At 45.2% G+C, this 26,216-nt stretch overlaps 1 long non-coding RNA gene across 3 annotated transcripts; it reads right to left on the reverse strand.

Annotated features, from left to right (window-relative positions):
- Nucleotides 1-2,000: 2,000 nt before the first annotated feature.
- On the reverse strand, nt 2,001-25,934 carry LOC140905092 (uncharacterized). 3 transcript variants are annotated; one of them, XR_012156741.1, is made up of 6 exons: nt 25,843-25,934; nt 20,590-20,632; nt 19,487-19,620; nt 18,414-18,480; nt 11,964-12,555; nt 10,634-11,245 (listed from the first exon to the last, which is right to left on the reverse strand). It is a non-coding gene; the product is annotated as an uncharacterized lncRNA (long non-coding RNA). The 3 variants fall into 3 exon arrangements; XR_012156743.1 differs by lacking the exon at nt 18,414-18,480; XR_012156742.1 differs by lacking the exons at nt 10,634-11,245; nt 11,964-12,555; nt 18,414-18,480 and adding an exon at nt 2,001-2,583.
- Nucleotides 25,935-26,216: the final 282 nt, after the last annotated feature.

Below are 26,216 nucleotides of genomic sequence, written 5' to 3' on the forward strand. Positions count from 1 at the left end.
ATACATATACAGCATAGCCGTAAATTCTCTGGAGAATGCTGGGCTGCACCAGGAAGAAGAGGAGACTCTGACTAGCACATGAGACATGTCTTGGTTGGTCTGTGACCGTTGCCTGTGGGTACAGAGTGACACTGAAGAGCAAGTAAGCTCTCTCATCTTTCAATACCTCCTGGGAAACCCTTGTGTGAGTAGCTTTGTTCTTCCCAGTGCCGCTCAGGCAGGCAGAGCCCTAATAGTACACTTCTGCCTGTAAAACCTTTCCAGTACACTTAAGGGTATGTCTACACTACGAAATTAGGTTGATTTTATAGAAGTCAATCTTTAGAAAGCAATTTTATACATTCAATTGTGTATGTCCCCACAAAGCGCAGTAGGTCAGCGGAGTGCAGTCTCAATACCGTGGCTAGCATCGACTCACGGAGTGGTGCACTGTGGGTAGCTATCCCACAGTCCCCGCTGCCCATTGGAATTCTGGGTTAAGCTCCTAATGCCTGATGGGGGGAAAAACATTGTTGCAGGTAGTTTTGGGTACATGTCATCAGTCTCCCCTTCCTCCCTCCCTCCTTGAAAGCAATGGCAAACAATCATTTTGCACCTTTTTTCCTGGGTTACCCATGCAGACGCCATAGCACAGCAAGCATGGAGCCTGCTCAGCTCCATGCTGCTGTTGTGAGCATTGTAAACACCTCACACATTATCCTGCAGTCTGTGCAGAACCTGGCTAGGAGAAGCCAGCACAAGGACGACTGCGAGGAGGACATGGACACAGACGTTCCTGAAAGCATGGGATGTGGCAATTGGGACATCATGGTGGCAGTGGTGCAGGTTGATACAGTGGAATGCCAATTCTGGGCCTGGCAAACAAGCACAGACTGGTGGGACCGCATAGTGTTGCAGGTATGGGATGATTCCCAGTGGCTCCGAAACTTTCGCATGTGTAAGGCCACATTCATGGAACTTTGTGAGTTGCTTTCCCCTGCCCTGAAGCACAGGAATACCAAGATGAGACCTGCTCTGACAGCTGAGAAGCGAGTGGTGATAGCCCTGTGGAAGCTTGCAACACCTGACTGCTACCAGTCAGTTGGGAATCAATTCAGAGTGGGCAAATCTACTGTGGGGGCTGCTGTGATCCAAGTAGCAAAGGCAATCAGTGACCTGCTAACAACGGTAGTGACTCTGGGAAATATGCAGGTCATAGTGGATGGCTTTGCTGCAATGGGGTTAACTGTGGTGGGGTGATAGACGGATGCATATCCCTATCTTGGCACCGGACCACCTTGCCAACCAGTACATAAACCACAAGGGGTACTTCTCAATGGTGCTGCAAGCACTGGTGGATCACAAGGGACATTTCACTGACGTCAATGTGGGATGGCCGGGAAGGTGCATGACGCTCGCATCTTTAGGAACTCCAGTCTGTGTGAACAGCTGCAAGAAGGGACTTACTTCCCAGACCAGAAAATTATTGTTGGGGATGTTGAAATGCCAATAGTTATCCTTGGGGAGCCAGCCTACCCCTTTCTCCCATTGCTCACAAAGCTGTACACAGGCAGCCTGGACAGTAGTCAGGAGCTGTTCAACTATAGGCTGAGCAAGTGCAGAATGGTGGTAGAATGTGCCTTTGGACATTTAAAAGCTGACTGGCGCTGTTTGCTGACTAGGTCAGACCTCAGTGCAACCAATATTCCCATTGTTATTGCTGGTTGCTGTGTGCTCCATAATATCTTTGAGAGTAAGGGGGAGACGTTTATGGCGGGGTGGCCAATTTTGAACAGCCAGACACCAGGGCAATTAGAAGAGCACAGGTAGGCGCGCTGCGCATCAGAGATGCTTTGAAAAACAGTTACATGACTGGCCAGGCTATAGTGTGACAGTTGTGTGTGTTTCTCCTTGATGCAAAACTGCCCCCTTTGTTGAATTTACTTCCCTGTAAGCCAATCCCCCTCCACCCTTTGACCACAGCTGGCAAAGGAAATAACGTCACTATTGTTTTGAATCCATGCATTCTTTATTTATTAAAAAAAAAAAAAAAGGGAGATCACTGACAAGGTAGCCTGGGTGGGGTGCAGGAGGAGGGAAAAGGACAAGGCCACATTGCGTATTATATCCATGCTACAAACCAAAGCTGTTTGAATGACAGCCTTCTGTTGCTTGGGCCATCGTCTGTAGTGGAATGGCTGGGTGCCCTGAGCCTCTCCCTGCGTTCTTGGGTGTCTGGGTGAGGAGGACATGGAACTTGGCAAGGAGGGCAGGCGGTTATACAATAGATGTAGCAGCAGTATGTGCTTTTGTTGCCTTTCCTGCAGGTCCAGACGCCTGATCTTGGCCATTTGCTACCCCATTAGCTTCAGCATCTCCTCTTGCGTGTTCTGATCACACTCACTGAATGCTTTCCTGGTCTCTGCCACCGAATGCCTCCATGGATTAAGCTGCGCCCTATCAGTGTGGGAGGACTGCATGAGCTCGGAAAACATGTCATCGCAAGTGCAGGGGCTTTTTTTGTTTTTTGTTTTTTGTTTTGCCTTCTAATCTGCAATAACCTCAGGGACGGAGTTGATATGGGGAGCATAGAAACATTTGCACCTGCAGGGGGGATAAAAAGGGAGAGTAAAATTTAAGAAGATATATTTCTGAGAACAAAAGGGAGACTTTTTCACAGTTAATCAAGCAATTCATAGCAGACAGCACATGTGCTTTAGGTGCAAGGTCTCATTTTGCCTTTTATATTGAACTCCTGACAGTATGGTGATACATCACACACAGCTGGGCAACAGAATTCGGTTTCCAGGCAGCCATGGTAAGCCAAAGGATATGCGGGGTTGGCTTCTTCCACCGTCATAATATGTGGGAATGGTTTCAAACTGCAGCGCCCTCCTTTCCCATAGCAAGCAATGCCAATTGGGTTTGTCGTTTAAAAGTAGGGGCTGTGGTTTTGGATTGGAAGTACAGCACACCCCTCCCCCCACTGAGTGGTTATTCTCCGGGATGATCCCTTTTAGCCAAGTGCAAACAGCCCAGGATGAACGGGGTCCTTTTACTGTTCCCTTACAAAAATTCCCCTATTTCAAGCAGGTGACCATGAATGATATCACTCTTCTGAGGCTGACACAGAAAGATAAAGACTGAAAGTTCCATGAATGCGACCAAAACCCAGGACCATTCGCTGCCATGCTTTGTGCTGCAGTGATTCCAGACTACTTGCTATTGGCTTGGCATGGCAAAGTGTCCTACCCTGGAGGACAAAATAAGGCAGCCATCCCCAGAAACCTTCTGCAAAGGCTTTCAGAGTTCCTCCAGGAGAGCTTCATTGAGATGTCCCTGGAGGATTCTTGCTCCATCCTCAGACACATTAACAGACTTTTATCCAATAGCTGTAATGGCCGCGAATGCATCCCAGTTCTTCAGGGCAAATCAAACATTAAACACAATTGCTTTTAACCCTTGTAGTGTAGTTACAAATGTGCACTCATCAGAGGTGCCTTCTCTGCCTTCAGGATCCGGGAACCCATCTTGCGAGGGTATTGGCTCCAGGGTGATGAAAAGGTCCTGGCTGCCGGGGAGAACGGATTCTCCACTTGCCTGCTGCGCATTCTCCTCCTCCTCCTCCTCATCCACAAAATCCTCCTCCATGTTGCATGAGACTCCCCCCTTGCAGGTATCCATGGACAGTGGTGGGGTAGTGGTAGGGTCCCCCCTTAGAATGGCGTGCAGCTGATCATAGAAGCGGCATGTATGGGGCTCTGACCCAGAGCGACCGTTTGCCTCCTTTGTCTTTTGGTAGGCTTGCCTGAGCTCCTTAACTTTCACGCGGCACTGCTGTGTGTCCCTATTGTAGCCTTTCTCCAACATGCCCTGTGCGATTTTGGCATATATATTAGCATTTCTTCTTTTTGATCGGAGTTCTGCCTGCACAGATTCTTCTCCCCATACAACAGTCAGATCCAGAGTCTCCCATTCAATCCATGCTGGAGCTCGTTTGTGATTCTGGGACTGCATGGTCACCTGTGTTGCTGAGCTCACCATGCTGACCAAACAGGAAATGAAATTCAAAATTTCCCGGGGCTTTTCCTGTGTACCTGGCTAGTGCATTGGAGTTGAAAGTGCTGTCCAGAACAATCACATTGGAGCACTCTGGGGTAGCTCCCAGAGGCCAATACCATCGAATTGCACAATGCTACATCTGCACTACCCCAAATTCAACCCAAGAGGGTCAATTTTAGCGCTACTCCCCTCAGGGGGGAGGAGTACTGTAGTCAATTTTAAGAGCCCTTTAGTCAACGAAACGGAGTTGGTTGTGTAGCCACATTGCTTATAAAATCGACCTAATGCAGCTAAATTCAACCTAACCTCGTAGTCTAGACCAGGGCTTAGTAAATCAGACATAAGCTTAGAGCCAGCTCTAGCTTCTTGGGTTGCAATAATACTTAGGCAACACAAAGTCACATTGCATACTTCACAGGATAGGGAAGGAGCTGTAGAATCCAGATATTTATTACATGCCCTGATTAAGAGTATGACCCCAGATAAACTCCATTCATTTTCTCAGCAACTCATATGTCAATCTTTAAAATCAATATGTAACACTGAATTCAGAGTAAGTTTGGGAAATATTGATGTCACTGCCAGACTTTTGGTGCCACAGTATTAATGTGAGCTCTGAATCTAATTAGAGGCATACAGAGCAGAAAATTGACAAAGACAAGGTTAAAGTATTACCTAGTGCCTCTACAGAGGAATTGGGTGATGTGCTTTGGATTCCTGATCTAATACTCTCTGGGTAATTTAAAGAATGCAATTATGAAATAAACTAGTAAAATTTTATCTTTAATTGAAGAAAGTGGGAACTAGCATATTCTGAAACCTCTACCATATTATCAGAACAAAAATGTACATTACAAGGTAATAGCACCCTCTTGTCTAGAAGTAAAAATTATTTTTACTTATTAAATTTGACTTCTTTTTTCCCTATAAATTATCCAGTTCATTCTATCAATTGAAGCTTTCATTTGCTGTCATCTTATTCATCCCTTCTTCAATCCTCCCCAGTATCTGCTTTCCTTTTTTTCAACGCCATCCTTACTTCTCCTGTTTTTATACTCTCCTTTACTTTCATACCCACTATACTTACTGCATATATTTTAAATTCTTCTTTTAAAATTTACTTAGTTATCCCAGATATCCACCACTTTAAATTCATGGGAGCAGAATTTGGCTCAATGTCCCTTCACTTTAAATAATTCTTAACATAAGTAAATAACAAGCTATTGTTTTACTTGGTAATTTTAATTGCTGATGCAAAGTGGTTTTTCTCTGGGGGTAGAATTACTGGTACAACATAGCACCAAATCCTACCAGCTGTATAGGGCTCTGGTGCCCTGAAGGAAACAAAGCTGTAAGGAGATACTGTATATTCTCTAGAGTATGAATACCTTATGCTGTTACAGTAAGTGGGATATGAGGAAATTCAGTTATAAATGGACGCTTGTTTTTTTTTCATTGACCATAATAAAGACATTTGTGATAAAACCAGTGGTATAAGCAAACATGTATATCCAAAAAAACCTGTTTGTGCCTAACACGTGGCAGACAATGGGACAAATTCATCCCTGCAGTAAACACCCTTCAGTCAAAGGAGTTAATTCAACAAAGGCTCTGAGCTATTATTCAAGCACAGGCATCTTTACATTAAGTAACGATCACTCTTGTAATGCTTCCCAAGGTCAATGCACCTTTGCCTTATCAGCCATATTGATATGAGTCACATAAGCCACTGCAGCTTGGGGAGAGCTTTGACTACCTTTTCTGCTCTGTTATTTTAAGGATTTGCACCCCTCTTCCTTCTGCTGCTGCAAAAATTCTAATAGAAATGTTGATAAAAGAGCAGCCATGATAGAATTAGAACCCAAGAGGCCAAATTCCTTCTTCAGTTACGTACGCACAACCCCCATGACTTCAGTGGGTTTGCATTTATGTATCTGAGGTTCAGTTTTTCCCACTAGGATACACAGGTTGCTTCTACATTGCAATTAGACACCCATGCCAGCTGACTCAGGCTCACAGGGCTTGGGCTAAGGGTCTGTTTAAGTGTTGTGTAGACATTTGGGTTCAGGCTTCAGCCCAAGCTCTGAGGCCCTCCCACCTCACAGGGTCCTAGAGCCTAACCTCCACTCCAAGCCTGAACTTCTACACCTCAATTAAACAGCCCCACAAGCCCGAGTCGGCTGGCATGGGCCAGCTGTGGGTTTTTAATTGCAGTGTAGCCATACCCACAGCCTTTGCCCGCTCTCCCCGCCACACACCACCACTCAGTGGCATATGCAAGGTTCAATTAGCCACAACTGAGCTGTTCTTATTCCCTGAATGGAATAGAAATAAAATACCATATTCTGGACCTACTGGCCACTGTATTAAGGTGCCTGGGAGAGCTACACAGCTCGGTAGCTGCAGAGACTTCTGCAGATCCTGAAGGGAGTAAGTAGGCCTCAAAGCAGCCATGTAGCTATTACAGACCTGCTTAATGCTGGCCTGTTCCAAAAAGCAGATTTCATGATGGTTCTCCATGCTAACCGCTTCATCACTGGAGCAGACCTTTTTGGGTTGCTAGATCTATGGATCACCCTCTACCTTGCAACAGGAATACCCTGTTCTCCTCAATAGCCATATGTAGATTTGCACATTTCCATATAAATGTCTTAAATTCCATAATAAAACAGCCCCCACTATTCATCTGGCAGACAATTCCCCAGGATAGTTACCCTTTGTGTATTTACGCTCATTCATATATGGTAATAAAATCCTCTCAAGTGCCCTTTTCTAGATCATCTTTTAACACTTATATTAACGCCTTTAGGTACAGGAAATATTACTGTACATTTTGGGTGAAATTGTACTCACCCCAGCTTTGCAATGCCCATTGATTTCAGTGGACCATGCATTCATGCAGCCAAAAGCAGAATTAGGCACTGTATGTTTTGCTGCACCACTGAAAACTACAGGGTCTTATTGTGTAAGGCAAAACAGTATGCAGTCCTCCTAAAGAACTGTGGGCCTTGCCTTTTAAAGGGGACTTTGAGCCCATCTTTTTTTTTTTTGCAGCTGTAATTAATGGTGGCCACACCCTTCTATGTAGCCATTCAACTACCTGATTTAACAATATTATCTGATACTTGGACATCTGTATGGTAGGGTTTCTGTTCACAGGTAATTAGAGGTCCAATTATGCATCTGAAGAAAAATGTTAGTCCTACAAACATGGCCTTGTATAGACAAAGTTCTTGCTGTGGGATGATACTAATATGAAAACAGAGTTAGGATGTATTTTATTCATCACAAAGGCTGCTGTGTTACAATAGTGCCAGGCTATACTAGGATGGGCTGTCACCAATCAAAGAGGAAAAGAGCAGCAGACCTGACCCAGAAACACTTTGTAGTTTGTCAGGATTTAATAAAAGAACAAAGGAAAACGATTCCCTACACCCACATGGGTCACATTCCCCGTGTTAAAACACAAGTACTAAGCCAGATTCCCTCTCTGTGGCTGAAATCCTAGTCTGATTGACGTTAATGGCAACCCCCCTGTTACCTTCAGTAGTACCAGGATTTCTCCCGAGATGTTTAACTTGACACAATTTCTCTAGTTTCAGACATTTTAGATTAGAATTTGCCACCATTCCCACTAATGTTCTTTCTCTTTGTTTTATTTCATACCATTGCCACAGACTATGATCATGACGCACAATAGCAATACCTTACTTGAACAGGGCCTCAACTCTGTTAAAGGAGATTATATAGTCTCCATGTTAAACATCAGCCTCTACAGGAATGGAGATGGTAGATTTCTAGTGTGTTCCATTTCTTTTCTCTGCTACAGAATACGATGGATGACAAGCTACGTGATAGGTTTCAGAGTAACATCCGTGTTAGTCTGTATTCGCAAAAGAAAAGGAGTACTTGTGGCACCTTAGAGACTAACCACTTTATTTGAGCATAAGCTTTCGTGAGCTACAGCTCACTTCATCGGATGCATACTGTGGATATGCATACAAGCTACATGATAATCTCTTTCATGGCCATGGAATCATAAAATAGCCATACTCCTTGGTTTTATGGACAGTGCTTTTGGTATTTTATAGCTGGCAGTATATTAAGAGACTGGAGAATGGCAGATGGTTACCTTACTGCTCATTGCAGGTACAGAATTCTCTTTATGTTGTAGAAATAGGCTCTTTAAATCCAGAAATCCATGTAATTTGTAAAAGGATCAGAGGAAATGATTTGACAGTCATGGTAGGTGTACAATTGTTACATAGCATGTATATTCTCTGTCTGTGTGTGTTCACATTGTATATTTATCTGAAATTTAATCAAATAGTTTGAAAAATTGCCTCTGAAATGTATCCAAATTCCATGGCAAAGGGCTATGAAATTACCTTCATTGCTCAGGCAGGCAACTTTGGTGCGGTTATTACTGAGTTCACACCGCAGATGGGCAGGCTTGTTGCATAGAACAAATGGGAATTGTCTTCATTCCAATCATTTAATTGGCCATCCCCAGGTAGTACCAGTTAGGGCAAGACATATTCCTACATAATAAAATATTGAGTCAGGAGAATGATTAACAGGCTTTCTACATGTTTTTCTTTCCTCTAAAAACTGACTGGTCTCATTGGAATGTGTTCCTTTCCCCTTATCCTCTATCTCTTCAAAGAGAAAAATTCTCCCCTTCTTCCCCTCTTGCAGTGAGTAGTAATGCCCCTTGATCAGGGCTTGGAAGATAACCATGTGGGGTAAATATCTTTTGATGATATTGACAGGAGATTCTGCAGAATGTCTGAGTGTAGAATAAGTCCAAGAGGTCAGAATCAGAGATTTGCAATCTAATCGAAGATAGGATTTCTCCCCAGCCCTTTATAAGAGGAGTGTCCATTCCCTTTTGTCTTCTTTTATTTATTAAAATGGTTTCCTTAAATGTAATAGAATGACTATTCCCTTCTCTTTCAGTGTGAGCCAGGTTCTTGACTATAGTTGAGAGGATGGGTGGAAACATGTCATGACTGGGAGATTGAAAAATCTCAATGATAGCATTGCCATGTTTTGAAATGCAGTGTTTTGAAATGCAGCAAGCCAAATTCTGCTCTGTTACACGATTGCAAGTTTCATTGTTTGCAATGAAAGCAGATTCTTCTCATTGACTTTTGATCTTGGATAGTCTCAATGTCTGAAAAGAAACAAACAGCAGGGGAGAGGGAGACAGGAACACAAACTATAGTTCTTCTCTCTGATACATGAGTTCAAGACCCACTGAACTCCACAGGAATTACGTCCATGTGACTGAGCAGAAATAAGCACTCAGTTGTTAATTTCCTTTGGAAAAACAGAGGAAATAATGGATTATCACTGCCCGCACACACTGTACCATAAAGCTTGTTTCTCTTACCCCACAGATCTCTGCTGTCCCTCTCATCTGTGTCAGGTGTATGATAATCAGGCATCGCCCTTTCAAGCACAGACTCATTTTTTCATTTTGATTTCATTTCATTTCTTTTGGAATGAATGTGTAATTACAATGTGTGTGCCTGAGCAGGAGCATGCTACCATCCCCATTACCTGTTATTGCTGAACACTGGAGTGCAGCGGAGGTAGCATTAACCTACAACATTACAAATTATCCACATCGCAACTAAGAGTATAATTACACTACTGTTATGCACCCTGGCAGCAGATGGTGCAGTAGAGCTGCAAACCATCGTCATCGAATGACCGAACGACCGCTTCCATTGCCACTCTGCTCTCCTGCTCTCCTGCCAGTACATAAACTGAAAGGGGTACTTTTCAATGGTGCTGCAAGCACTGGAGAATCACAAGGGACGTTTCACCAACATCAACGTGGAATGGCCGGGAAAGGTACATGATGCTCGCATCTTCAGGAACTCTGGTCTGTTTGAATGGCTGCAGCAAGGGACCTACTTCCCAGACCAGAAAATAATGGCTGGGGATGTTGAAATGCCTATAGTTATCCTTGGGGACCCAGCCTATCCGTTAATGCCCTGGCTAATGCCTAATGCAAAGTACTCCATTCAGGAAGGAACAATCAGTTACACACATACAAAATGGGAAATGACTGCTTAGGAAGGAAGCCATACACAGGCAGCCTGGACAGTAGTCAGGAGCTGTTCAACTATAGGCTGAGCAAGTGCAGAATGGTGGTAGAATGTGCATTTCGATGTTTAAAAGCGCCCTGGTGCAGTTTACTGACTCAGTTAGACCTCAACGAAACCAATATTCCCATTGTTATTACTGCTTGCCGTGTGCTCCACAATATCTGTGAGAGTAAGAGGGAGACATTTATGGCAGGGTGCAAGGTTGAGGCAAATCTCCTGGCCGCTGATTATGCACAGCCCAACACCAGGGGGGTTAAAAAAGCACAGGAGGGCGCGCTACGCATCAGAGAAGCTTTGAAAACCAGTTTCATGACTGGCCAGGCTACAGTGTGAAAGTTGTTTTTCTCCTTGATGAAAACCCACATGCTTGGTTCACTCTTCTTCCCTGAAAGCCAACCACTCTCCCCTACCCTCCCCACTTCAATCACCGCTTGCAGAGGCAATAAAGTCATTGTTGTTTCACATTCATGCAGTCTTTATTAATTCGTCACACAAATAGGGGGATAACTGCCAGGGTATTCTGGGTAGGGTGGTGGACGAGGGGAGGAGGGAAGGACAATGCCACACTGCACTTCAAAACTTATCGATTGCCAGCCTTCTGTTGCTTGTGAAGTCCTCTGGGGTGGAGTGGTTGGGTCCCCGGAGTGCCCCCCCTTCCCCCTTTCTTGGGCATCTGGGTGAGGAGGCTATGGAATTTGGGGAGGAGGGCGGTTGGTTACACAGGGGCTGCAGCGGCAATCTGTGCTCCTGCTGCCTTTCCTGCACCTCAACCATACGCCGGAGCATATCAGTCTGATCCTCCAGTAGCCTCAGCATTGCATCCTGCCTCCTCTCATCACACTGCCACCACCGCTCCTCTTGCTCCAGCCATCTATCCTCTCGAGTGTCCCTCCTGTCCTCGCATTCATTTTGTGCTTTCCTGGACTCTGACATTGTCTGCCTCCACACATTCTGCTGGGCTCTTTCCGTGCAGGAGGACTGCATGAGCTCAGAGAACATTTCATCGCAAGTGCGTTTTTTTCACCTTCTTATCTGTGCTAGCCTCTGGGATGGAGATAATAGGGGGAGCGTTGAAACATTTGCAGCTGCAGGAGGAAAAAAAAGGAAGAGTAGTGGGAATGGTTTCAAACAGCAGTGCTCTCATTTCCCATACCAAGCACCCGTTGGGTTGGCCATTTAAAATGGGTTGGCCATTTAAAAGGAGGGGCTGTGGTTTTCAGGTTAACATGCAGCACAAACCCAACTAACCCCCCCACATGCCCAATTCTCTGGGATGATCACTTCACCTCTCCCCCCACCACATGGCTAACAGCAGGAAGATTTCTTTTCAGCCACAGGCACACAGCCGAGCAGGAACGGCCACCTCTGAATGTCTCCTTAATAAAACTCCCCTATTTCAACCAGGTGACCATGAATAATATTACTCTCCTGAGGATAACACAGAGAGATAAAGAACGGATGTTGCTTGAATGCCAGCAAACACTGGGACCATATGCTACCATGCTTTCTTATGCAATGATTCCAGACTACGTGCTACTGGCCTGGTGTGGTAAAGTGTCCTACCATGGAGGAGGCAATAAGGCTGCCCTCCCCAGGAACCTTTTGCAAAGGCTTTGGGAGTATCTCCAGGAGAGCTTCATGGAGATGTCCCTGGAGGATTTCCGCTCCATCCCCAGACACGTTAACAGACTTTTCCAGTAGCTGTACTGGCCACGAATGCATCCCAAGTCTTCAGGGCAAATTAATCATTAAACACGCTTACTTTTTATAAACCATGTATTATATTTACAAAGGTACACTCACCAGAGGTGCCTCCTCTGCCTTCAAGGTCCGGGAGCCCGGGTTGGGACGGTATTGTCTCCAGGGTGATAAACAGTTCCTGGCTGTCGGGGAGAACGGTTTCTCCACTTGCCTGCTGTGTGCTATCTTCAACCTCCTCCTCATCATCATCTTCCTCGTCCCCCAAAATCCTCATCCCTGTTGCGTGAGACTCCTTTGCAGGAGTCCACATAAAGGGGTGGGTAATTGTAGGGGCACCCCTACAATTGCATGCAGCTCATCACAGAAGCGGCATATCTGGGGTTCTGACCTGGAGCGGCCATTTGCCTCTTTGGTTTTTTGATAGGCTTGTCTGAGCTCCTTAAGTTTCACGCAGCACTGCTGTGGGTCCCTGTTATAGCCTCTGTCCTTCATGCCCTTGGAGATTTTTTTCAAATATTTTGGCATTTCATCTTTTGGAACGGAGTTCTAATAGCACGGATTCGTCTCCCCATACAGCGATCAGATCCAGTACTTCCCATTCGGTCCATGCTGGAGCTCTTTTGTGATTCTGGGACTCCGTGGTCACCTGTGCAGATGAGCTCTGCATGTCACCTGTGCTGATCAGCTTGCCACGCTGGCCAAACAAGAAATGAAATTCAAAAGTTTGTGGGCCCTTTTTCCTGTCTACCTGGCCAGTGCATCTGAGTTAAGAGTGCTGTCCAGAGCAGTCACGATGGAGCACTCTGGGATAGCTCCTGGAGGCCAATACCGTTGAATTGCATCCACACCACCCCCAAATTCGACCCAGCGATGTCGATTTTAGCGCTAATCCCCTCGTCGGGGGGGGAGTACAGAAATCAATTTTAAGAGCCCTCTTAGTCGACAAAAATGGCTTCGTCATGTGGACGGGTGCAGGGTTAAAACAATCTAACGCTGCTAAATTTGACCTAAACTCATAGTGTAGACCAGGGGTAAGGAGCAAGGGACAAGGAGGAACCCTAAACAGCAAGTATCTTGATAAACTGTAGTACTAAATTCTGTCCTTAATTACATCCGTGCAAGCAACCTGGCCCTGGCTTACTACACAGGTAGGAAGAGCCCCAGCTGCTAAAGTATTTTGCAAATTGGCTGTGTATAAGAGCTCCAAGGTTACTTCTGCTGGTTCATTTTATCAGAAGCAATCGTTTCTGTAGCAGTGACCTTCATTATTACTAGCTAGCCTAAACAACAGAGCTACCATTTTGGTGGGATGGGGGCATGTTTCTCCCCCTCTATGTTGATTTCAGTGCTGTTGGTTATTCCTCCCTAGATTTGTTTCTTAAATACATCTATGGCCACAAACTTAAGGGAATAGTGTCTGCAGAAAGTAGCACTAGTTTAAGACAATACCTGCTGATACTGCCATTGGTATTCCCCAAATTGCACAATATTGCATGTGTGAGCAGAGATATTCCCCAGAGAGAAACACACCAACACCCCAATCCTTAAAAACACTACAAAGTTCAAACAGTGAAAGGCACATTTTGGCAACCCCTAGAATTTTTTTTTTTTGCAGTAGTAGTTGGAACAGCAGGAAGATAATCTTTATACTGAAATACAATGATAGGCAATTAGGAACACAGAAAAGGAAATATGCCACTATTACTGTTTCTCAATGTTCTTCTCGGTTTAACTATACATACCAGAAATTTAGTACGTGTATGTCTGTGTACAGTGTGTATAAGTACATATATGTGATTCTTGTTGCTGGTAAATTCTCTCCTTGTTTCAGCTATTAATATGTTGAGCATGATGAAGATTCCCTCTAGTGTTAATAGACTGTTGCTGTTTTTGAAAACGAAACTCCAGTATGCTTCGGTCTTTTCTTCGGTCATACTGAAGATCCACATACAGAGCTTTTTTGTGAGCCTTAAGTCCATTTTTGTTATTATTTATTATGATTATTGTTTATATACATTTAAAAAGCCCCCACCGCTGTAGTGCCTGGGAACAATTTATATAAATCAGGGCAGAGATCCATTTGCCTTACCTTTTGTTTTTACCTTCTTGAATATCTTAGAAATCGATCATCTGTTTAGTGAAATAAAGTCTTATAAAGAAGCAGGCTGAAATCCTGGCTCCACTGAAGTATCGGACAAAATTTCCATTGAAGTCAGTGGAACCAGGATTTCATGCCTAGACCTTTTCTGCTATTGAAAAATGCAAGAGAGTTACATGGTGCTGTTTTCAAAAAACATTCCTTATGCCAGGGTTTCTCAAACTAGCGGTCATAACCCCTCAGAGGGTCGCAAGGTTATTACATGGGGGGTCGCGAGCTGTCAGCCTCCTCCCCAAACTCCACTTCACCACCATGACTTATAATAGTGTTAAATTAAAATCACTTTTTTATACTTATAAGGGGGACACAATCAGAGGCGTGCTATGTGAAAGGGGTCACCAGTACAAAAGTTTAAGAACCACTGCCTTTTGCTATTTATTTTGCTGTGTTTTCTGTCTATCTACTTATGTGGTCTCCATCACAGTAGAATATTGGCTTTCAATCTCAGGGGAACAGATGTCTCATAGACTTTAAGGCCAGAAAGGACCATCATGGTCATCTAGTGTGACCTGCTGCACATTGCAGGCCACAGAACCTCACCTACCCATTCCTGTAATTGACCCCTAACCTCTGGCTAAGTTACTGAAGTCCCCAAATCATGATTTAAAAACTTCAAGTTACAGAGAATCCATCATTTACACTCATTTAAACCTGCAAGTGATCTGTGCCCCATGCTGCAGAGGAAGGTGAAAAACCCCCAGGGTCTCTGCCAGTCTGACCAGTGGGAAAATCCTTCCTGACCCCAAATATGGCCATCAGTTGAACGTTGAGAGTGTTGGCAAGACCCACCAGCCAGACACCTGGGAAAGAATTCTCTGTAGTAACTCAGAGCCATCTCCATCTAATGCCCTATCTGTGGTTGTAGGGGATTTTAGTCACAGATTGCCTACAATGGTATGTGGCCTATCTCATCATACAATCCCCTCCATAAAGTTATCAAGCTCAGTCTTGAAGCCAGTTAGATTTTTTGTTCCCACTAGTCTCATTGGAAGACTGTTTCAGAACTTCACTCCTCTGATGATTAGAAACCTTTGCATAATTTCAAGCCTAAACTTGTTGATGGGCAGTTTATATCCATTTGTTCTTGTGTCACCATAGGCTCTTAACTTAAATAACTCCTCTTCTTCCTGGTATTTATCCCTCTGATGTATTTATAGAGAGTAACCATATCTCCCCTCATCCTTCATTTGGTTAGGCTAAACAAGCCAAGCTCCTTGAGTCTCCTCTCATAAGGTAGGTTTTCCACTCCTCTGATCATCCTAGTAGCCCTTCTCTGCATATGTTCCAGTTTGAATTAAACTTTCTTAAACATGGAAGACCAGAATTGCACACAGTATTCCAAATGAGGTCTCACCAGTGCCATACTTCCCTATCTGTGCTGGAAATACCTCACCTGATGTGTCCTAGAATTGAATTAACCATTTTCATGGCCACATCACATTAGTCATCCTGTGATCAACCAATACACCCAGGTCTCTCTCCTCCTCTGTTGCTTCCAACTGATTCGTCTCCAGCTTATAGTAAAATTTCTTGTTGTTAGTCACTTTGTGCATGATCCTGCACTTTGCACTATTAAATTTCATCCCATTTCTATTACTCCAGTTTTCAAGGTCCCCAGATCTTGTATAATATTCTGGTCCTCCTTCATATTGGCAATTGCTGTCAACTTTATGTCATCCACAAATTTTATTTGCACACTCCCACTTTTTGTGCCAAGGTCATGAATGAAAATGATAAGTAAGATTGGTCCCAAGACTGATCCCAAAGGAACTCCACCTAGTAACCTCCTTCCAGCCTGACAGTTCACCTTTCAGAATGACCCACTGTAGTGTCCCCTTTAACCAGTTCCTTATCCACCTTTCAATTCTCATATTAATCCCCATCTTCTCCAATTTACAAGTAAGTTCTCATGTGGAACTGCATCAGATGTCTTGCTGAAATCCAGGTAGATTACATCTACTGCATTTCCTTTGTCTAAAAAATCAGTTATCTTCTCAAAGATGGAAATCAGGTTGGTCTGGCACAATCTACCTATTGTAAAACCATGTTGTATTTTATCCCACTTACTATCTCTATGTCTTTAACTACTTTCTCTTTCAAAATTTTGTTTCAAGACATTGCATACAATTGAGGTCAAACTAACAGGCCTGTAGTTTCCTGGATCATGTTTTTTCCCCTCTTTCTTACAAATAGGTACTATCTTAGCAATTCTCCAGTTATAGGGTACAATCCCTGAGTTTACAAATTCATTAAAAGTGATTAATCACTTCTCTGATGTTCTGATGCTAGATGGGAGGAAGGTTCCATCTAGCGCTGGGCAGAATTTTTCAGACAAATAATTTATTTGCTCAAAATTGCAGTTTCTGTCAACTCAAAACTATTAACAAATTTGACCCAATTAGGTTCAGCTGGAAAAATCATTTTTTCTGGGGAAGCTTCAGGAAACATGTTGGGGTCTGTCCCTTTAGCCCAGTGGTTGGGTATTGGCCTGGGATGTGAGAGCCCCAACTTTGAAGCCCTGTTTTGGAACAGAGACTTGGACTCCAGTCTCTCCCCTCACAGTTGACCATCTTAACTACCCAGCTATAGGCTATTCTGTGGGAGGCTGCTCTTACTCTTTTCTGTTGAAGAGGTTCCATTTTGTGTAAATACTTAAATATTCATTGGGGCAGGGAGGGACAGAGAATGACTCTCTAGCCTGATGTTGGAGGCACTCCCCTGGGAATGGGAGATATGGTTTGAGATGGCGAGCAGAATAGCTCATAGCGTGGTGGTTAGGGTAGTCCCCTGGTGAGAGGAGACCTGAGTTCAAGTCTCTGGCACACTGACTACTTAAATAATTTATACAAGGTGGAACAGCTTCAACAGGCGCGTCTGAGAGCAATCCTCCTCAGAATAGCCTATTGCACAGTGGATAGGATGCTCCCTGAAGAGAGGGGAGAGCTGAGTTCAAGGGAGCATCCTGCATTACAGTGATTTTTGCTTATATAATGTCCATTGTCAGTATGCAAGATTTGTGTATTCAATTCCTATGCAAAAATGTACTCTTGAGAGTGTTCAGTGAAAATAAAACTTGTTGAGCTGCTTTACTCTGACCCAGTTTTAAGCTTTATGATCAGTGCAGATGATGAATGACTTTCCAAATGTCAGCAACTGACATGCTGCAGCTGCAATGAGCCATTAAAAAAAACAAACCAAATTTTCTTCTCTAAAGATGCCATATTGATTGCATCCCTTACACTTGGGTCTCAGTCCTCCATGGTGAGACAGGACAGAACTTCCCTAGCGCTCAAAGTCTGGGGTCCTTTGAGAAACAGAGAATTAAGCCCGGTCACGAGGTAGTCATACCTCCAACTATGTCAGGCAAGGAAAGGGTTAATTCTTTTGAAAGGTAACCAGGCAGCGGGCCTTTCCCACCATAGAGAAGCTACTTAGGCTGCTGGTTGGGAATGATTCACACCTGGGTTCATCAAGGTAGCTGTATAAGCAGGAAGGAGAAGTAGCCTAGGAAGGAATCCTTCCTTCCTTCCTTCCTCTACCCCCAAATCCAAGTAGAGAAAGCCAGGCAGTATGAAGATCCTGGGAAACTGAGTCCTCAGCCACAGCCCAAGTCTGTACCTTTTCTTTTCCTCCCAGTCCAAAGGAATACTTGACCCAGACTTAGAAACACAGTGGTTATGGGAAATGGGATGTTTTATTCCCCTGCAAAGGCCTGTGTGTCTTGCCAGAGACTCTTAAGGTAAGACTGTTTGTGTTAGCTTTCTAATTTGGTTTCCCCTGGGTGATGTGAGACTGTGGGGTTTGGCAGTGGACTTTTCCCTTAACCAAGCTGAGGAGAGCCCTGCTCCTGATTGACCTAGCCACATCTGAGAGAGACTCACTGCTTTCAGATGTGTGCATTGAAGAGACAATGTTTGGTTATGGTTTTCCCCCACTGGGGCTGCTGGTTTCCAACACTGCAGTCCCAAGCTACCCTCAAACAAACCCCATTCTGACAATGATGTCAGTACCTCAATGCCTCCTGCCCTGAACGTTCCAGGCCAATTCCTTTCTGACCTTGCTCTGGTAAAGAGCTCTTCTAGATCTCTTTGCAAGGATCTGCTCCAGGACCTGACTGTATGCAAGCCTAGCTGTCCTGCTGTACAGCCCTTATATTGTCCCAGTGAGAACACCTTGTAGCCCTGCCTCTGGCTCGTAGCAGCCTGTAAAGTATTTCCCCCAAATCTCCCACAACCTGTGTGTATAGAGATTTGAAAAGTCTCGAGTACATGACCATGCCTCTCTTGTTACTCCATGATCAAAAAATTTGAGCTTGTGAAGAATCTGCTCCAATTCTTCAGTCTAAGCAGGAAATCAGTTCTTCTGGTACACTAGGAGAAAAGAAGAATATTTACCTGCAACTACTATTTTGAGGACACTGTTAGACTGGATTTCTGCACATCTGCTTGCCTTCCTGGAGAGCTAGGAAGAGGAGTAATATTTTTTCAGTGACTTTTTTTTTCCTCCGGTGATCTCCTCCTTCAATATTCTTTGGGTGTCTGTTGCATTGAGAATTTGCTGAGCTCTGTTTCTTGCTCATCCAGGAAACCAAATAGGAGGCACTAACAGTTGGTCTCTGAATGAGGTTGAATTACCAGTGTCTCAGAGTGTTAAAAATCAGAGGACCCCTAGCACGAGGAGGAGCCCAGCTGATGCTTCCCATTTCCCATCATGTAATATAACACACAAGCAGGTAATGCAGGAAGCAGCATGTTACAGTGCTTTACAAGTGAGGTAGGATAAACAGTTTAATCTACTTGAATGAAATGAGCTGCGATTTCAGTTTGTCTGTATGAGGTTGAATTCAGTTTGTCTGTATGAGGTTGGAATCTGGTACAATCATGTATAATCTGTCTATTTAGCTGCATTTTGTCTGGAATTCTAGAAACCATTCTCTTGGGAGATGGTAATACATAGACTTTCTGTCTCCAAAATCCTGTCCAGTTTCCTAGCCTGTATGAGAAACAATAGCAAATGTAGAACTCCATACTGTGTCATCATACATAGGAGACTTCTCTAAAATCATCACTCAAGGAGGGATGGTCAGGGAATGAATATTTCCTAGGGTTGTAATAATTACTTGTTTCCAGAGTACCTTGGGCTGTGTCTCTACTAATTTTTTTGGCTTGTACTGGTATAGCTGATATACCCTGATTTGAAACTGGGGATCACTGATGTCCCACTTTGCACCAGTGCAGCACTTCTACATGTCTATTGTCTGTATTCATTGACACTAGTGGTAGAATTTTATACCCGCTTTTCTCCAATGCAAGCTACTATGCAAGGTGTAGGACAATGGAGCATCAGGTCTAGCATCTGTGTAGGGGAGGTATATGGAAAATGGCTGCTGTTGAACAGCACAGGCATATATCTGCCCTAACCTTTCCCCCTGCAAAAAGCAACACAGAAGAATAAAACAATTACTTACCTGAAAATGAAGCTCCAGATCCAAAGAACTCTTTTCTTGTTTGTTTGCCGGCATTTGTCAGCCATGACAAAGCGATTGTTTCAAATGAACTCTTGGAATATCAAGTTTCTTTCAGGAAACTTCCATTGAATTTGCTGTATTAATGGATGAAGGGAAGGGAAAAAGGATGGAGAAAGTAGCTTTTCTTTTTAAAACAGTAAGGTCTTAGCCTGGTTCCTTGATTTAAAACCATAAACTAATTAGTAGGCAGGGCTTTGGGCTTCACTTCTGCATCAGGAGGGGTTGGAGTGGGTGGTCGGGGCAGGGAGTTAAGCAGATACTTATACAGTTTTTTTATGCAAGATGAATTTAGGCTATACCTCAAAGAATCACTACATTGACTCCCCCTAAAATCTTAATCACTGTGGACAAGAATCTCTTCCATTTAGAGAAAGACAATAAGCAAGGAAAACAAAAAAATGAGAGCCCAAAACCAAAGCAAAACAAAATTAGAAGGAAAACTTAAATAGTAACAAACACAAGTAAGGGAAAATGCACAGAAAAGGAGGAACTAATAACTATGTAGCCTTGCTGGTTTTAGAAATACGGAACAAAAGAATAAAATGACTCATTGTTCTATGTTACTATCACCAGCAAGTGGTATACAGCTAGTAAAGTCTCCTATCTCACAGGATTTAATTCATACCAATTTTCAGGACAGTATAGAATAAATCTTAAATTAGACAAATATGGTTAAATACTGTTATGGTTTTTAAAAAATCCTATACACCTGTCTTCCTTCGTTCTCCTTGCACATGGGACAGGGATAGTTGCTTACTAAGTACAGGTTTCAGAGTAGCAGCCGTGTTAGTCTGTATTCGGAAAAAGAAAAGGAGTACTTGTGGCACCTTAGAGACTAACAATAGTCTCTAAGGTGCCACAAGTACTCCTTTTCTTTTTACTAAGTACAGTTCCCAGCACAAAGAGCATGGCCTTTAGACACTGCCATAGTCTAAGTTAATGCCAGTACAAACATAGCTAAGGAGAAACATACAGATAAACCTCCTATTTTATCTGAGGACATCTAATATTTTAGAACAAGAAAACAAACAAACATACTTTACCTCTTCAAGCTATTGCAGATGAGTGTCAATGCTGGTATAGTGTCTAAAGCAATGAAAATATGTTATCTTCCAAATATTTTCACTAAACCTAGTCCATAAAAATATACAAAAAAGTATGTATTTTATACCAGTTTGAATGAACTCCCCACTAAAGATGTGCCCCAGTGCTAAATTAGTTTGTGATTTGTTTTATTTTGATTTTTGGAAATGTATTGTTTACTAAATCCACACATAAAATAACTGCATTGTTGGGATCTTCATGACTTCTCTGGTATTTGGTTTATAATGTTTCCTTGTGTGGTTGTTCATTGGTTTGGCTGGAGTGCTAATGCTTTTTTTTTTCCTGTTCTTAAAATCAATTTACTCATTTTTTGGCTCTCCATTTTCTCATAACTCAAGGCTTTATGGCAAACAAAGGCAGACAGAGATTATGGGCCAATTACAGGAAGGGTGGGTGAGGTTCTCTGGCCTGCAATGTGCAGGAGGTCAGACTAGATGATCATGATGGTCCCTTCTGGCCTTAAAGTCTATGAGTCTATATATAAGGAGAGAGAGAAACCTCAGGTCTTCATTTGATTGTGTTCTGCCTTTTCATAAGCGAATATTTTTTGTTACTCAAGGCCACTGTTTTTCCAATGCCAGTTCTGCGCTGGTCACATGAACGACCCTTTGTTTCCAAGGAGTCAGGCAGGCCTTGAAGGAAAACAAAGGCAAGCTGTCCTTTTCCATCTGTTCAGTCTATCTACACTTGTACTGGCTAAAGCTTCTGCTGGCCCTTTCAGCTTTCTCTGAGAAAACAGAGCAGTCTGTGCTGTCCTCAAGCTATAAACATGTAAATATGTTTTCATTTGGAACCCCCTTGTTGGCTTAATTCAGAATTCATGGCAGACCAACTCCATGAAAAAGAACGTAAGAAAATGACACGCCTGCTCTGCTCACCTGCTCAGCAAGAATTGAACTGATTACAGTTTGCATTACCCAAGGGTACTATAGGCCAGAGCCATGGCTTCCATTTATCTTAAAACAGTACTTTGGAACAGTCAACAGAATAATCACCTTGTTTTACTCATGTAATCTATGATTTTTCTATTAACTCACTTGAGTCATCCGCAATGATAACATTGTATTTGCATTGTAAGAGTGCCTAGAAGTTCCACCTGATATTGGGGCCCCAGGGTGCTAGATCTTGTACACTTAGACAAGAGAAACAGGAGGTGGTAGTAGTAGACACTTTTCCCAGATGGGGAAAAGAGACATAAATAAAATGTCTGGCCAAAGGTCAAATAGACAGGAGACCCAGGTTCCGACCAAAGACTAAATCCCGGTCTGATGTCTTAAACACACAACTATCCTTTCTCTAAATCACTACTGGAATCTAGCTCTCTCACACAATGGAGGGTATTTCTCAGTAGCCTATTAGATGACTTTAAAGATCATCTTCCTTCATAGTTACTTTAAACTGTGAGCAGAAGACGAGACAGAGCTGCTGAAACAAAATTCAAAAGATCTGCACGTTGGGAAAGTATGAACTAATTGGGCTGTTTAAGGACAAGGACTGCAAAGACCTTGTTGACTTTGCAAAATGGATTCTATCAACTCTTTATAAGCAATTATTTCAAAGGATGACTTCAGGGAGGCTATATTCAGTCACAGGGCTTTGATCCTAGAATGTAGCAGGAAAGATAAGAATCTCAAAGATCTTTTAGATACAAGAATAGTGTTTGTATCTAGCGATCTTCTCCAGAATGTCTCTGGAGTCTTAAGAAATACCCTTATTTGACTATAGTGCTCAACTGCTAGTGCTGCTTGCGTATGCTGCAGGTGTCTGTTGTAGACATAAAAGGCAGCATACAACAAAATGTGTCCACCAGTGGATGAGTAATAAACGGATAGATTAAACCTGCTGCTATCACCCTAGTGATTTTTTTTTTTGAAGCAACCTACAGGCTCAAAAAGTTATAATGGGAATGCAGTTCTTTGTCACTCCAAGTAAATCATTTATATCTTCCTCTCACAATCTGTTCTGTGTCCTAAATACAATCCACTCAACATGTGGCTGCACTTTGTAGGTCAGACAAAAAAATCTGAGAATGGAGTTTCACCCAAAACACTCATAATTTAAGTCATATTGGAACTTCTAGACCAAGACGAGGGAGTATACAAAATCCTAGTTTGGCCCAAAATAGATCCCACTACATGTCTTGTCTCTTATGTGGGCCACTTGAGAAGATGGTACATTTGCTATTAGCTGACCTTTGTTGGAGTCTCTCATATTGTCATTGACTGACTGAGCAGACAGTGTCTTGTCTTAAAAGACTGAACAGCCCATGATGCTGGCAGACCAGTTGCCTGATCATGCCACAATTGAACACTGACAAATATGTAGCAGGAATCAGGTAAAAATAGGTATTAGGGTTCTAAGAATGTGTTTAGACGTTAGCATAGGGGTGTGCACCCAGGGAGCCCTGCCCTAATCCCGCCCCCACCCCGCCCCTATCCACTCCCTCCCACTTCCCACCCCCTGACTGCCCCCCTCTGCTTCTTGTCCCCTGACTGTCCCCTCCTGGGACCCTGCCCCTAACTGCCCCCCAGGACCCCACCCCCTATCTAAGCCTCCCTGCTCCTTGTCCCCTGACTGCCCCCTCCTGAGGACCCCCACACACACTGTAACCACCTCCCTAGGACCCTACCCCCTACCTGTCGCCTGACTGCCCCAACCCTTATCCACACCCCTGCCCCCAGACAGACCCCCCCCGGGACTCCCACACCTATCTAACCACTCCCCACCCCCTGACAGGACCCCCAGAACTCCAGACCCATCCAACTTCCCCTGCTCCCTAACTGTCCCGACCCCTCTCCACACCTCCGACCTATCCAACCCCCCCCCACTCCTTGTCCCCTGACCACCCCTCCAGAGACCACCCCACCCTCTAATCACCCCCCAGGACTCCACCAACTATCCAACCCCCCTGTCCCGACTGCCCTGCCCCCTAGCCACACCCCGCCCCCTGGGACTCCCATGCCCTATCCAACCCCCCGGCCCAGCCCCCTTACCACACCACTGCTCAGAACAGAGTCCTCACCAAATCCCACCTTGTCAGGGTTCCCTCCCCACTCTGAACTCTAGGGTGCAGATGTGGGGACCCGCATGAAAGACCCCCCCTAAACTTATTCTACCAGCTTAGGTTAAAAACTCCTCAGGCACAAATTCTCCCTTGTACCTTGGGTTTAAGTAACGCTGCCACCACCAAGTGATTTTAACAAAGAACCAGGGGAAAGGACCACTTGGAGTTCCTCTTCCCCCAGCAATCCCTCCAAGCCCCTACACCCCCTTTCCTGGGGAGACTTGAGAATAATATCCTAACCAATTGGTTACAAAATGATCAAAGACCCAAACCCCTGGGTCTTGGAACAATGGAAAAATCAGTCAGGTTCTTAAAAGAAGGATTTTATTTAAAGAAAAGGTAAAAGAATCACCTCTATAAAATCAGGATGGTAAATACTTTACAGGGTAATCGGATTCAAAACACAGGATTCCCCTCTAGGCAAAACTTTAAAGTTACAAAAAAACCGTGATAAACCTCCCTCTAGCAAAGGACAAATTCAGAAGTTGAAAACAAAAGGTAATCTAACGCGCCTTGCCTTATTTACTTTTTTTGTAATATCAGAGATTTGTGCAGAATGGTTTAGAGGACAAGGAGTTTTTTTGACCTGATGCCCCTCTGCTTTTTACCCCACAAAGTCTTCCCCCTCCCTTCAAGATTTGAAAGTATCTTCTTTCCCCATTGGTCAGGTGCCAACCAGGTTATTTGAGCTTCTTAACCCGTTACAGGTAAGGAGGACTTCTAGGCTACCCTTGGCTGTATGGTTATAACACACCCCCTGGACATCCCCTTGACCAATGACGTGATAGCACTTACGGGGCGGGTACAAAGAGCACAAACCAAGCTGGAGTGCAGGGGTGGAAGAGCGCTATGACTGACGTAAGTCAACAAAGGTCACATGTAGCGCTGGGGAGGCAAGGGGTGGCAGGTTTGTAGAAATTTTGGTGGTGCCCAGAACCTGCCCCCACCCAAACTCCGCCCCAAAAAACTCCGCCCCCCACCTGCCCAAGGCTCTGGGAGGAAGTTTGGGTGGGGGGAGGTCTGGAATGCAGGCCCGAGGCTGGGTCAGGGGATTGGGGTGCAGGCTCCTGGAAGGAGTTTGGGGATGGGAGGGGGTGCAGAGGTGTGGGGTGTGGCTGCAGATGAGGGGTTTGGGTGTGGGAGGGGCTCAGGGTGAGAGTAAGGGTGTGGGGGGTGAGGGCTCTGTCTGGGGCTGGGGGGTTTGGGGTGTTAGAGAGGTTCAGGGCTGGGGCAGAGGGTTGGAGTGTGGGGGGGTGAGGGCTCTGTCTGGGGCTGGGGGGGTTGGGGTGTTGGAGGGGGCTCAGGGCTGGGGCGGACGGTTAGGGTGAGGGGGATGAGGGCTCTGGTTGGGACTGGAGATGAGGGGTTTAGGGTGTTGGAGGGGCTCAGGGCTAGGGTTGAGGGTGCAGTGGTGGGGTGAAAACTCTGGCTGCGGCTGTGGACTCTGGGGTGGGGCAGGGCTGGGGATGAGTTTGGGGTTCAGGCAGGCTGCTCCAGGACAGGGGCCAGAGAGGAGGACTCCCCCCAGCCCTTTCCCTGCTGGCAGCAGCAAGCTCTGGGGGAGGAGGCCCCCTTTCTCGCCACCCCCCTCAGCAGCCCACTCACCCCCACCACTGTCACGTCATGTGCTGCTAGGGCCCCTCTCAGGTCCAGGAATCTCCCTCTCCTCCCCTGTGGTGGGTGGCGGCGGGTGCTGCGTGCGCCTCCTCCCCTGCTGTGGCCCCTGACTGTAGCCTCACTGAGGGGGAGGGACGGGGCTGCCTCCTTGCCCAGAGTGGGGCAGGAGCGGTGACTGCGGGCGGGGGGGGCCACCTGTGCTGGTGGCGGGTCCCGCCGGAAAAGGGAAGGGTCTGAGGTGGAAGGGCAGGCTCAGAGTCGGTGTGCCCTGGCAGTGGAGCTGGGGGGGGGGGGTACTAGGACCCTGCGGCAGCAGTTGCTGCAGGGAGGCAGCTTGGAGCTGCTCGGGAGAGGCAGAGACTCTCTGCTCCAGGGCCCGGGGAGGTGTGTGGGGGGCAGCAAGAGGGGGTTGGGGGAGGTGTGGGTGGGGGTGGCAGGGGCGACGGGGGGGGGGACGGACACCTGGCCCCAAATATTGGTGGAGCTGGGCTCCTGGGCCGACTCCACTCACCCCGCGCCACTGGGGGCAGCAGCGATGTAAACACGGCTCCGCCGCCATCGCTGCCTGCAACTGCTGCAGCCTCCTCCTCTTCCTCCTCCCCACCCCCCAAGCCTCCAGTGGGGGAGGGGGAGGAGCAGCATTAGGAGCTCAGGGCATTAGGGTGTGCCTGGGCACGCCCCGTGTGCACGCCTATGGATGTTACTGAATGCTTGTGAGTTGCTGCATGCATCCCTCTCGCTTCCAGCATCTTTATCCCATATTGTAAGGTAATATTTAAGCATTTGTATTGTGACTGCGAAAATCACCAGACAGGAGAGAGACATTAACTAGTGTAAAGTGTGGGTCTCCAGCAGAAGGTGTTACATCCCATCCCATAGGCACCA

Source organism: Lepidochelys kempii, chromosome 1, assembly GCF_965140265.1.
Source record: "Lepidochelys kempii isolate rLepKem1 chromosome 1, rLepKem1.hap2, whole genome shotgun sequence".
Classification (NCBI taxonomy): domain Eukaryota; kingdom Metazoa; phylum Chordata; order Testudines; family Cheloniidae; genus Lepidochelys; species Lepidochelys kempii.